Here is a 16,153-nt window from a genome sequence, read left to right on the forward strand (position 1 = left end):
TGATCAAAGTAAGTTCATGTGTATGGAGTAAAACAACCTGTACATTTCTCACTTCCAGACAGTATTATGAGATGTTCATCTGCTGGAAGTTCATGTTTAATGCTGCATGTTTTATAGGATTTATGAGCTGGAATAAATGTCCAAAAACCTCAATTCAACACTGAGTGATTTTTGTAGTTTGGTAGATATTAGATCTTTTGATGTATTATTATTTTTTAAATATCTGTGTTTTAAATACACATTTATAAATATCAAGGCTTTTACTGGGTAATAAATTAAAAACATAAAGTCATAATTTACTTAAGTGAAATTGAAAAACATCAAAATACAACAAAAAATAAATAAAAATGACTATCAATATGTTTAAAACTAGAATAAATCTGTTTCGTACAGTTAAATACAGTGCAGTATTACAGCCTTATTTTAAATTAATTTTATAAACACAGTTTGCCATTATAATATTAATAATAATAATAATAATAATAATAAAATAATAATAATAATAATATATTATATTATATTATATAATAATACTTTATTGCAATAGGGTGCTTTAGTACCTAAAGGTCTACATTTAAACATACTTTTATATTCTAAAATTATAAATTTTTATGATTATTATATGAAGATTTCCACATTTATATGATTTATCCTACAGATTAATCACTATAAAGAAAATAGAAACATACACAAGAATGTTATTAACAACTTGTACACTGTACTGCACGATCCATGTGGAATATAATGTGCATATAATAATGAATATTGTGAATGTAAACAAACATTCAGCAGTAGTTGAAAAAAATCAGGTCAGTCTCTGAGCATAAGCACTGAATCACTTGGAATTTACTCGGTCAATAATAAAAACTCTTTGCTATAGTTGTGAGGTGACTGATACACAAAGCCATGGAGCAGTTGGACACTGGGGAGACAATCAGATGAATGAAAGTAGAAAATGTGATAAAACCCTAAAGTTTATTGTGAGATTTGAGTCGTGATCGTTCAGATGCACAGTGTAGCAGCAATGACACAAACTTCACTTCACAACAAGAGCAAAAATACATGAATGAAAAATGAATGAACTTAAAATTCATCAAATGAAAAAAATCCAATGTTATTTAAACTTTGGAGAAAAATCTTATATTCTGTTATTCAATTCTCTCATACTGACCACTGGATGTTCTACGGCACCTCATGGTAAAGACTCTCTGATGACAGGAGACTCCACCATGATGCCGAGGCGATAAGAAGATCAGTAACATCCTGACACTGAGTTACAGTACAGTGGTCAGGGTCTCGTAACTCAGACCCCATGTCCGAATAGACATAACAATTGTGGCTCAATACTCAAATTAGTTTTAGCTGTTCACTAATCATTTACCAATAAGTTACAAAAACTTAAAATAATACATAAACAAACCAAATGAAGACATCTTCCAGTCACGAATGAGAAGGAGAAAATCAGCTTTATTGCAGTCACTTCAGACCCGTCCCATGGAGCTCTCGGAGAGAATCATCCTGACAGCGATGACACCGTCAGCTTTCACATGCGAGTGAATTTGATATAAACAATCCTTATTTTTTATATCTCACACCTAGTAAAATGTACATATTGTGTCTAATATCTCCTCCCTCACAATTTACGTACATCATTGATTTTATGGGGCTTTGCATATCCCACCTTTTGCTCACGTGTTTTCTGGTGTGTTTCTGCCTATTCTTAGTTAAAATTCCACCCATATCCAGGAGGCCTCGTTCACCTCCATACGAATCTAATTTACATGTACAAAAATATCTCTTGATGGAGACCTTGTCTTAAAAAACATCCCCTGATCGTGCACTTTGTACACAACAATGCAACAGATCATCCACCGCAATATTCACACCTTTTCTAAAAATCTCGTCTGGAGTTTTTTTCCGATGTCTGCAAATCATCCTTTGTTTTGTTTTGTGTAGACTTTGTATAAAACGTGTTTTTTACTAGTTTTACAATCCAGGGCTTTAGTTTTAACACACCAGCACTTTTCTCCAAATGCTTTTCCTAATTTTCATAGCTCTCGTCTTTTACTTAGTTTTACTTAAAATCTTCTTAAAATATATTTCTTATGCCATAATACTTCTTTATATAACATTTCCTGTCTTACTCTCATCCTGCCTGCATCTTAAGCTCATGCTCTCTCATGCTCACTTCCTGTGTGTTTTGGACAGTGTACCTCTTATACAAATTCTTGCAACTATTCTCCTACGTTCTTTATTATCTGACGATGTGTTGTGCCTATTAACCTATTACTCTTCTCATTTTTATATTTATATATATTTTTATATGATTTTTTTCCCCTACGTTTCTACTTGTGTTTTGAAAATATGTGCATATATTATAAAGACATGTCTCCCCCCCGTCTCTCGCTCTCTCTCAGATTACATTTTATTACGCACAAATAGAGCATTTCTCACACAGATAATGTGATGATACAAATAAATATGATGTTCTTTATGTGTAAGTTTGTCTCTGATGAAAAAGCCGGTGGCGACTGCAGCAAGAACAAACTCCCCGAGACGGCATAAGGAAGAAACCTTTAGAGGAACCAGAGGGAACCCGTCCTCATCTGGGTTTCACTGAATGTCCATTTATTACAGCTAAATGATGTTGAGGTAAAGTGATGATCAGATACAAACTGTAGTCCTGAGTCAGTGTAGCAGACTGTTAACATAAACTACAGTCCAAATCCCAACCCTCAAAACTCCTGTTCTTACTCTGTTTTGTTTCTGCGTGGACTATTTCATCCTGGGGGTCGTAAGTTTTTGGACACTTTGTTTTTGGTGTTTTTTTCCTACGAGGACATTGTATTTTACCTGATAGTAGTAGTGCACATGTGTGATCTAAACTAATGAAAGTGATGAGACGGAACTCTTTGTACAAATAATCACACACACACACACACACACACACACACACACACACACACACACACACACACACACAGTGTATATGAATATATAGGTGCTCCTAATAAAGTGTTTGTAATACATGAACACAATTAGTATCATTGTACACACAGTAACATGGTCATTTTTTTAAAACATATGCACAGAGTCGTTAAAGACTCCTAATATAAATAATCCAAAATTACCGTAACATATAAATATTGAAAAATGGCCCTGAATCCTGTATGTACTGTAGATGTTTTGTTTGAAGTGTTGTGATCATGAAGATGAAATCCTGCAGGTTATTTGGGTTTGTACTGAGTGATAGTTGTTTCATAAACACCTTCTTATAAAATCCAACTCAAATGTTAAATAAAAATTCACTCTAAATTTGTAATCAGCGGCGTCTCACCATCACATTCCACTACGGGAGCGCAGGAGGAGGAGCTGCCTGACTGCATGGAATACAGGAGAACATCAAATCCCCTACCATTAGATAACTGCAGAACACAGTGTAAATAACGACATATTTTCCTTCAATAAATCTGGAAATGCAGCCATTACGCTCTCACACAGTCGTTACTCTCTTTATGTTCTCATTTTCAGTCCTAACTATAATGATGTTCATGACAAAACTGGCATGAAGAAACGTGTTCACATGTCACATTTTCATCTTCAAATTGTATCACTGGTGATGATGCCACTAATTCATGCTGATTTTGCCAAGGTGTTAATGATCAGTGTAATTACCGTAAACATATAAATGCTGTGGTGACCCCCGTGTGTAATGCTGCATGATGGCACTGCTGGAGGATTACACCAATGGAAGATTAAGGAGAAAGAGTCTCCAGGGACCATGATGATTTCTCGGCCCATGATGATGACTGAATAATAAGCTGATTTAGATTCCTACAGCTGTGCTCCTGGATCTATGTGATCTATGCAGCTGCAGGACGTGATGACTGGCTTCTTGGTGACTTTAACAACATGTAGAAATTGTAAACATTGTCTTGATGTAGTCTATAATATGACAGGTGACAGAGGCTTCACCCCTCAGATGCTCCTCACCTCCAGAAATGCAGATGTGGAGCTCTGGATGTCTCAGGTGGAAGACTTTTATACCACCCGGAAAAAGTGTGTAAGATTATCAGGGTGTGTGGTGTTTTGCACAATGTGGCACTGAGGACCAGTTTCCTTCTCCCTCCTGACCTCCCCCCCCTCAGCATTATGACCCCGAGCCACAGCCCCGATATAAACTAAGTGGAAGAATCCATGAGGAGGTCATACAGCGTTTGTAAGGAAGACAAAAATAATGGTTGTTATTAGTGTTTATTGTGACTCTTTGTAGTAAAAGATTAAAATCAAGATTTAAAAAAAGATAAAAAAAAAAAGATTTGACAAGACAGAATTAAAAAATGATCAAAAGACGAGACGATCTACAAGATACAATAGCTTTACACTCAGCTTTATACTATTGACTATAAGTGTAAAACTATCATAAATAGCCATAAGAGAAACAGAAAGAGGAAAAAGGCATGTTCAGACTCTCTGTTTCTCTTGTCGCCTTCTTTTTCTATTTCTCCTTTTCTTTTGAATGTTTTCTTGTCTCAGCTGAGCAACAATTTCCTCCCATCGCTCTCGGACTCTCATATAATGATCTGTTTTATTCTCTGAAGTCTTCTTTTCTTCCTCACAGAGATTCTGGGTATCCTGGAGCCCCCTGTTGGTCTGAAGCTGTAAGTTGTTCCTCTCCTCTATGTCAAGTTTAGTTTTCTCTCTTTCATCCTCCTGTTTTTCTTTAAAATCCAACGTGGGCTCAAACTGAGCAACACGTTCCTCCAGTCGCTCTTTCTCTCTGATCAAATGATCTCTCTCCTGCTCTGCACTATTTTTTATTTTCTCACAGTGATTCTGAGTATCCTGGAGCTCCATGTTGGTCTGTTCCAAAGTGAGCTTAAGCTGAGCAACATGTTCCTCCAGTCGTTTTTGTTCTCTCTTCCAGCTCTCTCTCTCACATTGTACAGTTTTCTCCAGTTCCTCATGGATTTTCAGGGAAGACTGGAGCTCCATGGTGGTCTGTTCCAAAGTGACCTCAACATGAGCAACATGTTTCTCCACTTTCGTTTGTTCTCTTGTCCAGCTCTCTCTCTCACATTCTACAGTTTTCTCCAGTTCCTCATTGATTTCCAGGGAAGACTGTAGCTTCATGGTGGTCTGCTCCAAAATAAACTCAAGCTGAGCAACACGTTCCTTTTGTTCTCTCGCCCAGCTCTGGCTTCTCTCAGTTATGTCCTGTTCCTGCTGCTTTCGCTCAGAAACCAAAGTAGCCTCCAGCTTTTGCACCGTCTGTAGCAGAATGGCTTTCTCTTCTTTCTCTTCTGTTATCTTCTCTACCATTAGAAGAGAAAATGCATCCAAGTCTTTCTCTACTTTCTCCATGTGCTCCAGCTTCTCCTTCATTTCAGCAATCTGCTTAGTTTTCTTCGATCTTCTGGTCTGAAAAATCTCTCTCAACCTTCTGAAGAGCTCCATGTTTATGCCTCTTTACTCACAAGCAAAAACCTCGGAAATGAGAGAAACAGAGACGCGTTTCCAATTATAGAGGTTGCCTTACTCTGACGTCACAGGCAGATGCCCCGCCCTCCGTCTGTGACGTAACCCGGTCTCTCTTAACCTAACACTATGCGCATGCGCACATTACAGAGGTAAAGAGCGGATAAAATATCATGTCTTCACAGCTTTTCTGTTGTTCCTGAGAGAAGAGCGATATTACAGTCATAAATAAGATAAAAACGGCTGTAAACTGTGTATAAAGCGAGTGAATCCGAGTTGAGAACCGGAAGTTGACCGGAGTGACTCTATGAATGTTGCAGAATCATAAATGACCAGTAGGTGGCAGTGTGATGTGTATTAGAGCTCACTGTCACAGCAGGTCATTAGAAGTAGTGGAGCTCTAATGACGTCATTAATAGCGAGGACAAGACACACAGCAGTTTGGGATTCTTTTATTGACTTTATTGATGAATTGATTTGGAGTATGATTGTGTTTCTGATCAAAGTAAGTTCATGTGTATGGAGTAAAAACAACCTGTACATTTCTCACTTCCAGACAGTATTATGAGATGTTCATCTGCTGGAAGTTCATGTTTAATGCTGCATGTTTTATAGGATTTATGAGCTGGAATAAATGTCCAAACATTTTAAATCATCACTGAGTGATTTTTTTGGTAGATATTAGATCTTTTTACATATTATTAATTTTTTAATATGTGTGATTTAAATACACATTTATAAATATAAAGGCTTTTAGTGTATATTAGAGATTAGAACATAAACCGACACAAATTAAATACAATAAAAAATTTATTAACTGAAATAAAACATCAAAATATAAAGTTTCAAAATAAAATCTGTCAATACATTTAAAATTATAACAATATATAATAATAATAGTAATAATAATAATAATAATAATAATAATAATATGTTAAATACAGTGCAGTATTACAGCTTAAATATTTGAATTTATTTCAGATCAATTTTATTCATCCATTAAATAAATGGTGTCAGCGTCAGAGTAGTGTATTTACATGATCTGTTTCCAGGGTTTTCACGAACACAACTCTGTTATTACTGTTCTCTTTCAGTTCTAATGAAAGTTCTCATGTATTAAGAGGGAATTTTATGAATGATCAATAATGAAACACCTTCATTACTGTTAGTTATTTACATATTTATTTACAGTAATAAAACAATTTCTGTAAAAAAGAGAAAGAAATAATAATTAAAAGCAAAATAAATAAAATGATGAATTCAGTGGAACAGACCGACAGCACGATGACCTGAAAGAGAAAAACAGAGATGTGTTACTTTACATAATGTGTGTGTTTGACCGGTACACAGTGTGTGTGTTTAGTAAAGTTTTGTAGGACATTATGAGGACAGTATGACTTACGCTGTAGATGGAACCACTGCATGTTCCTGGATGGATGGAGGTAGGGCTTGGTGTGGCGGCTGCTCCCTGTCCACTGCTCAGCCATAGTGATACACAGTGACCTCCTGCTCACCAGCTTTCCATTCAACTCTCTGATGGCATTAGTGTCTTCATCCAGAGAGGAATATCAGACAAATCCAAAGCCTTTGGACCGTCCATTCTGCAGTACCACCTGTAGAAGTGAGTGAGGAGATACAGAAAGCAAAAACATGAGCTTTACATCACTCTCATGTAGAAAACCATGAGAAATAACAAGCACTGTCTGTATCCCATAATATAAACAGAACAGCTGTGTTCTTTTATCATCAACGTTCTGGTCTCACTGGTGAATGAACAATGAAGCACTTTTATTTAAAGGTTATTTTCTGAGAGCAGAAACTTGCTGCAAGTGTACACTGGTTCTGGTATAATAGAGGATCTAATCCTAATTCCTACAGAAAACAGAACAAATTCAGCATCCAATGTTTGAGTGCATGTGTGTGTTTGCATTGCTGACTTTAATAATACACACTGATCAATCACTCAGTATTAAACCAATTATTACATGTGACCAAACACAGCTGTGACCAAAACCTGCTCCAGATCATGAAGGTCTCTATAAAACACACTGGAAATAGAATCAGAATAGTTCCTGTGTGTCCAGTCTGAGAGGCTGTGGTGTGAATCGCCTGTTCCACTGCTGCTGGTTTTCTTTTCCAGGATCTGCAACTGGAACATCTGTAGATGCAGACAATCATCTCATGTTAGCATCCAATCAGAAGGTACATTTTGCTAACATGAATAGTTCTCTTCTGTTTTAAATCTTTAACTGCACTTAACACAAAACTAATCGGACGGCTTTGACTCACTCTGTGGATGGATGTTCTTGTTGGCTTTGGGATTTGGGTCTGGGCAGGGTTTTGAAGGTGAGATGGTTTCTACATACTGAGAGGGACTGAAAGGGACTTAAGTACACAGTCCTGCTGCCCAGCACCCTGCCGTTCATCTCCATGATGTCTACTCGAGCCTCATCAGGAGATGAAAACGTCACACACCAGATGCCTTTTGAGCGTCTGTTCTCCATCATGACCTGTACGGGACAGCGAGCAGAAACACAAAGCAAAAAACGCACATCAAACGTGTTAAAGGTTCGCAATATCAGAGCTCTCCACATTCAGAAAATACTCCAGCTGAGTACGGGGAGGAAACCCCAAGCTACTGGGAAAGAAGGAAAATGTAAGGATCAGTAGTTATAAATGACGTGTGCAGTGAGGACAGTCCCAAATCTCAGGAACACTTCATACACGTCCGTCATCCACAGTACAGTCCAGATTTCTCAGCAGCAGTGTGACTGTCTACAGAACAACAACATCCAGTGTGTTCATCACTTCATTTACATTTTTTTAGGTTAAAAAAAAAAACAGGAAACATTCGGCATTAGACTTTTGAGTAAGTTGTGCTGTGTGATTCGTGATAATCAGTCACACTCAGACTAATAAATAAAAAAGTCAGACTCATAAATAATATTTTACCTGATTATCTACACACAGTTATACATTTTCTCACATTCTCTAAAGTCTCCAAAAGTCCAAAGGACTTCAGCCTGTTCTTTTTGATCCTCCACCTTCTGCTCCTCCACCTTCTGCTCCTCCACCTTCTGCTTACATGCAGAAGGTCCTGGGTTCGAGCCCCATTGGAGCCTTGGCTTCTAATTTTGGAATGCTTTTTCTCAATTTCTGTTACAAGCAAAATGCAGAAACATGCAAAACTGTTCATTTATTTTCAGGATTGAGTAACAATTTATAATATATAAACTTTAATCAAGTTTTATCGGTGTCCCCCTGCCCACTTTTCAAGAACTGTATACATCCAGAGTGAGAATAAGGGCTTTGAAAATCATGTTAGCCACTACACAATGGAACCAGTTAAGGGACCCTAATGGTGGAATTTCTTTCCCGCTAGCAGGATACGGTTTATTTTATATTTACTTTCATTGTATTTTTATTTAAAATCTTGGCCTGCTAGCACATGGGACTCAGCTTTTGTCTCTCCCCCTAAAGTTTTATGGCCACTTTTGTGTGTAAAGCAGAGGTGATCACAACCACGCTATGGTTTAAAAGAAGAAGAAACACACTCTTACATAATATTTGTTTTATACATGATTCCACTGGGAGTCAAACCCAGAACCTCCTGCATGTAAAGCAGAAGTGATGAATCACTACACGGAACCTGTTTTTTTGTTTTTTGCATTAAGTGCATTAAGATGCTGGAGATCTTTCACTTGGTGGTCATGAGCCTACTGTGTGTGGTCTTCTGAGGAAGCAGCATTTTACTCAGTAATGTCAGCAGCAGTAATAAACTCATTTGCGTGGCTAAAACTATTATTGGGCAAAACCTGGGAACATTTGAGTCAGTGAGTTTTCTAAGTTTAATTAATATTTTTCCACTGAGATTTTGAGAGAGATGTTTATCTTTATGCACATTGGACATAACCCTTCTTAGCAACAGGTTCCATAGTGTAGTGGTCATTATGGCTGCTTTACACGCAGAAAGTCCTGGGTTCGAACCCCAGTGGAACCATGACCTTGAGTCTCTGATTCTACTTGTGGAATGCTTTTTGTCCAATGCTGTTACAAGCACAACGCAGAAAAATGCCAACCTGTTGTTTTTTTATTTGCAGAATTGAGTAAAGATTTGTGGGAATATCTTAGCTTTCTTAACAAAACTGTTCACAAAAACTTAAACTCATTTACGTTTGCCAGCTGCATGGTTCCACTGGGGGTTGAACCCAGAATCTTCTGCATGTAAAGCAGATGTGATGACTACTATATTATGGAACCACACAAATAAGCAGAAATATCGATTCAGGCAAAATGTTTTCCAGATTGCAACTATACAGTTTTTTTCCACTGAGATTTTGAGAGAGATGTTTATCTTTATGCACATTGGACATCAACCTTCTCACCAGCAGGTTCCATAGTGTAGCGGTCATCACGTCTGCTTTACACGCAGAAGGTCCTGGGTTCGAGCCCCAGTGGAGCCATGCCCTTGAGTCTCTGATTCTAAAAGCTTTTAGTGCATTGCGGTTACAGGGCCCATGCACGCGATGAACATCAGGTGAGGTTCCCGAGATGGTTCCTCCATATGAAGAAGGACATGGGTGAGATGCAACCTCCCTGTACTCATTAAAAACTGGATATGCTGAGAGAGCTTGATGTGGTCCTTCATGGGAAGAAAGTGTGAATGACATTGTAAGAGGGGGACAGACGGGTCGACCTGTTAAGACAGATGTAGTGTCATAGGAGCTTCTGTAGTTGGTCTCTCCCAGAGTGATTCCTGTAGTAAAACTCATTTGATTTTCTGTCAAATTCCTTCTCTTTAAGGAACATCAAACATCACTGAATTTACTAAAGTGGATTTCAGGAAAGTGATTGAATGCTCTCTGTGATGAAGAGACTTTAGACATGATTTGAATTGAAAATCTTTATTCATTTAAATAAAACTTTAAATTAGAATTTAATAAAAATTAAAGATGGGGAAACAACATGCACACTAAAGAACATGAAATGTTCGTATTTCACCATCTTCCTCTATTCCTGAATCATTTTCCATCTCTTCAAGTTTCTTCCTCGAAGCTGTCGATATCAAAGACTGGTACAGAATCTAGGATCTCTGTGCTGTTGTGGGGGTCTTCAGTATGATTCTGAGCTCCAGACTGGTTAAAAAAGCCATATTCCTCATTTAACATGGAAAAGATGTCGTTGTTCAGCAAAGTGATTTCCTCCTCGTCCTCGAGCTGAACCTCACTGCTTGTACAGTCAGACCCATAGCAGGTGCTGTAAACAGAAGTGCACAATTTTAGCTGCATATTAAAGTAGATGAGGGGCGATTATGGTGATTATTTAAGATGCAGAGTAAAACTTCATTTGCATGTCATTCTTCTGAAACTGTTCCAATGCAGTTTACTAACTCACTTGGTCTGGCAGAAAGTCGACTCAGAAACAGAAGGGAAAAGAGGAGGATCAAAGCAGATGTCTTTAGGAGACAGCAGTTCTTGGTGGCTAAGGCCGGAGAACTGATCACTAACTTCAGGCACGAGGTCATGGACTGGTACTTCTTCTGGCATGTTCATGACTATGTGGTGGTTTGGTTGATGATCAGGTCTCCTCTGTGAGTCACTACTCTGTAAACTGCCTTTTCTCCTTCCCTTCTTTGGAAGCGGTTTATAAACCCAATCTACATGATAGAAAAGAAGAATTTAAAGAGTAAGAAGCAACATAAAAACAATAAAAGTGTCAGAATTGATGCGTTTGTTTTGTTATTTTGCCATTTGTCTATAAAGAAAGTTCACCTACCAGGAAACAACTGTTCGTGTTCCTGTTTAAGCCTCCATGATTCAGTGTAGTAGGGTTTCTTCTGTTCTTCACTCAGTTTGTTCCACGCGATCCCAAGCTGCATGCTGATCTCTGCAGAGCTGCTATTTGGATTGGCCTTGGAAAAGATGGGCCTCTGTTTCTTTGCCCAAACCATGTAGGCATTCATTGGCCTTCTGATGTTGCCTTTTTTATCTCTGCACTTGGCAACGTTAAATTTATCTACAAAATACAAAACAAAGTTTAAGTTAAACAGAAATCATTATAAACTTCTAGTTAAAACAGTGAACAGAACAGAGTCATGCAAAACTGCACCAGTCTTAAACACACACAATGTTGTAGTACAAATATTTTATAAGTGCTGCATTACTCAGTCAGTACAAAATCATTTTATATTTCCTGCATGACAGATTGATATTTAATGTGGTTTTAGGAACTAAATGATAACTATATTTCATTGTCTCTGCACTTGTTCTCTGTACAATGACAATAAAGTTGAATAAAGTTGACAGCAGGAGAAGCAGCTGTAGCTGTTACCCGTCTTATTATCTGTCATTATTTCTCCTTCTTTCTTCTGAAAGTCGCTCTTTCTGGCTGAAAAATCTTTTTTGGTGTCTTGGAGAGCGGATTGTTCAAAACATTGACACTTATCACTAAAAACAATTAAAAACATTTCAGCTGTTTGTTTGCGCTTCATTGCTGTGGTCAGTAAATGTTTGTGTTGAACTGCAGCACAACAAAGTTGTCATGACAATAAAAGCGAGTCCAGGGCGCTATCAGAGATACCGACGTCACAAAAGAGGCGGGGCTTCAATGATTCAAACGCAGACGCGGAAGCTGAAAACGGGTGGTGTTAACCCTCTCAGGCTCAAATTAAGTTTTAGTAACAGGAAAAATCTGATATTTGGGGAAAATTATCATATGGGGTAGTACAATAGAATCCTGACTTTTTTTTTTAGAGAGACCTTCACATGCAAGGCGTTCTGGGATGTTGCAGATTTGCAACATTGGCCCAGTGTGGTAATTAGACACTGACGACTGAATATGATATGAACAATAACTTTTTATATACAACTTTTCAAACAATGTAACAAAGTGCTTTTCAGTGGCAGAACAACAACAAAAACAATATGGGATCCAAATCCAATATCTCAAATCCTCATTGAGTAGGGCATGTTTCCAAGTCACTTTGTCATGTGGTACTCCAAGAAACAGTTTTTGTCTTTTGTAAAGCACAGAAGTACTTTGCACTTCAGGCAGGCCATTTGCGTGTAGCCATTCTTGCAAAGTCTGCATCGCCACGTTTCTCAGCATGGATGGGGAAATGATCGCATCGGTCTAATCTGACATCAACTGATGGTGCAGAGATCCTCTGAAGTGGAGGTGGAGGTGGGGCAGCTTGATGGGACGTTGGATCATCTTCCAGTGACGGTCGTCCTCTTTTCCTACTGTTCAAGTCAGCCTGTTTGCCAACCTTGATGAGGCATCTGCAACTTGAACACGGAAGTCAAGAAGTGGCATATACTTCTTCTCCTGCTTCTGGGTGAGATGACGGCGATAGAGGAGCCAACCATTGACAATGTGGGGTCTGTCCACTTCCACATATTCCTTCTTCTCTTTCGACCACCTTCTGCATCTCTCAACAGGTTCAGGGCCAATGAAGGATGATGCCAGCAACACTGCCTTGTTATCATACCACTTCACGATGGACATCCCACTTGTCTTTTCGTATTTCACTTCATACGCACCACGCCCGGCCTTTGAGAGTTCCTTGTCACTCTTGAGGGTACATCCACGGAGACGGTTACGATTGATGGTAGCAACTGTTAGAATTCCCATTTTCTTCAGTTCCACAATGAGTTCAGGGGAAGTGCCGTCTGCCAGTACATGCGGTATGATGGCATACGTACTATGGTCATCAAGATGTGTAAACCAATGAATTGCTCTATTTCAGAAGGGGTTGTTTTCAGTTCTGGGCCATTCTTCATAACTGCATACAAGTTAGATTGGTTAGAAATATGTTCAAACACAGATTTGTCCATGAACTGATCAAAATACCACTTTGGACTTGGTATTTCGTCTGGGGGAGGTGAGAATGCAGGTCCTCGGAATGAAGAGTCTATGTCAGCTGCTGGGGGTTTCCTCTGCCTCCAAGAAAACTCTTTGTTGACTGGAGCTGGGCCTGGCTGAGGTTCATTGTCATCTGGGACCTCAGTGTCACTGTCTGCATGTATGTTATGAATTTCAAAATCAAGGTGGTTGAGATTAGCTTTTGGTATTGCTGCCAGTGGCTTATCATCATCAAAGCTGGAGTCAGACTCGTATGCTTCAGGAGATTCCTCAAAATCTGGATCAGCAATTTTATCGTCTGGAATCGATTCTGTGTCAGATAAAGCAACATCAGGAAGGCAAATGTACTCAATGACTTCCCTGGCTGAGTAAAACTTTCGTCTGCCTGCCATAACACACTGCAAATCCTGCATAGAGAGTATTCTGTAAGGTAGTTTGCCAAAAAAATGCTTTGACACAATGATCTGTACTAATAAAAGTGCCATGGAATTTAGGCTACATCAGTTTTCCTCACTGCACAGTCAAATGAACATGGTATTGTGCCATTGCTTTTGATCAAATCTGCCTCTGATTGTTTGTAACTTCACTCCAAATTATTACATTTTCCATATGATATACCCTCAGTGACACCTCAAAGTAATACGTAAACACTGGTGATAGGAAAATAACCCTAGTATAAACTGTTGCTCAAAATATAGGCAAACTAGTAGATAAAGCATGTGATATCCAGTGGTACCTATCTGGCCACACGTTGAAAATCTGCTACGTTGAAATAGAGCTGCACCAGGGGAAAAATCCAGAAGAGATAAAATCTACTAATTGGCATTTACTGTGTCTATATACACTTATGATTCTTCTGATGCAGTTTTAGTTTCAAATTAATGGAGGTTGATAGTGATATTTACACGAAATTGATGCCAAGAAAATCAGTTTCAGGGAACCCATAGAAACAGACATGTTGGAAGGGAGACTACACTGCCACCTGGTCAGCAAGTGGGAAACTGTTTGTTGCTAATGGACAACCAAGTCCTGCAGTGGTACTTCTGAGTAAAAAAACCTCATAAAATATGTATCTGGAGTAATAAGGTAGTTAGTTTTTAACTGTTGCAAATCAGCAACGCCTGCCTTGAGAGGGTTAAGACAAGCGAAGTGGTTTGTGATTGTAAACCCTACACGAGTTCCTGTAGCGCTCCTGTGTTTAGACACAGTAGGGTATTAAAATATTTAGAATTATATTATTAAATAGAAAACACGTGTTTGCAGTTTGGAATGTGATTTTGATAAAAAAAAATGTGGGGTTTAATTTGAGGTGTAATTAGTTTGTGCTGCATGTGGTGACCTGTTGTTGTGTTATACTTAAAGTGACCATTAGGGGGAGTAGAAGTGCATTGAAAATAGAGAATGAGAGAACACGTGATTAGCGCGTGTCAGATGTGTGTTATGAGCTATTAGAAAAGAAATCATTCATTCATGCTACCTGGCCTCGTTTCCTTCTGTTTCCTGACAACACTGCACTTTTAACAGACTTTATCTCATTTTCCTTAGATTATTCATTATACTTACCTTCTCTGAACACAAACAGATTTTGTACTTAAACACATGGTAGTATTTATAGTCTCTGTTCATCCTTCAGTTATAATCATCTACTTATTAAGACGTTTGTAAGCAAGAAATTATCATAAGAATAAAATAATCTGGTAAATTAATCACAAGGTAAATTAACTGTAATACATATTTTTTATTGAATACAATCAGGTCCAAAAATGTATTTAAAAAAGAAAAAACATTAATGAAAGATGTGATTGATTTTGATCTGCTGCCAGTCTTTTTACAAGCACTTAGTGTTTTCTCAACTGGTCCACGACTACACCATAATATGTATGGGATTTTTATATTGGTATTAAAATAAGAAACTAAACTCCTATAAAATCATCTCAGCAGTAATAAAATCAAGATTTGGTGATTACTGTAAAAAGCTTGGTGTGGAATGGACGTCTCTGTTCACCTGTGTACAGCAGCACATGGGGAGGACAACAATTAATGACAAGAAACAAAAAAGTGACAAACTTCATTTGGATTTGACTTTTCCTCCATCACCCTTATAGCTGACATGCCATCATTATACACACAAAATGAATGGAGGAGATCGAGTCCTCACAGGGGACGAGCTGCTTGGAGGAGACCGAGTCCTCACAGGGGACGAGCTGCTTGGAGGCGACTGAGTCCTCACAGGGGATGAGCTGCTTGGAAGAGACCGAGTCCTCACAGGAGACGAACTGCTTGGAGGAGACTGTATAATAATAATTTGAATAATATCAAATATATAATATAAAATATTTCATATAATAAAAATCAAAAGTAATATTTCAGAGTTGAATCCCAGTGAAAACGCGACTGATCCGAAGCTGCTGCTTTTCAGCTGATACACACTGTGTGGTCAAAAGTATTTGGACACTTGTCTTTTCCAGCCAGATGTGGTTCATAAATTCACATAGTTCACATGCACTTAAATGCACCATCCAGCCAATTAACATGCAAACTGTGAAAAACACTTCATATAAACAGAATGTAGAATCACTGAAAGCATTTTAAATGGGATTTAAATACCGCTACAGAGTTAAGCAGGAGCTTTTCTGTAGCTATTATTGCTTCAATGTTCATGCCACAGGACCAAATATCAGTTGATTTTATCTTTCCATAATGAGCTGGAATAAATCATAAATGCTGTGGTGCCAATGGAAGATTAAGGAGAGAAAATCTCCAGGGACCATGATGATTTCTTGGCCCATGATGATGACTGGCTAATAAGCTG

At 38.2% G+C, this 16,153-nt stretch overlaps 1 protein-coding gene and 1 non-coding gene across 2 annotated transcripts in view; one reads left to right on the forward strand and one right to left on the reverse strand.

The window, feature by feature from the left end:
• LOC124384581 (little elongation complex subunit 1-like) overlaps positions 1 to 16,153 on the reverse strand; it is a 256,093-nt gene that overhangs the window by 115,437 nt on the left and 124,503 nt on the right. The gene's annotated exons all lie outside the window — the stretch shown is intronic.
• Positions 9,869 to 9,941, forward strand: trnav-uac. Its single transcript has one exon. It is a non-coding gene; the product is annotated as a tRNA-Val (tRNA).

The sequence above is a fragment of the Silurus meridionalis genome, chromosome 4 (genome assembly GCF_014805685.1).
Source record: "Silurus meridionalis isolate SWU-2019-XX chromosome 4, ASM1480568v1, whole genome shotgun sequence".
Lineage (NCBI taxonomy): Eukaryota > Metazoa > Chordata > Actinopteri > Siluriformes > Siluridae > Silurus > Silurus meridionalis.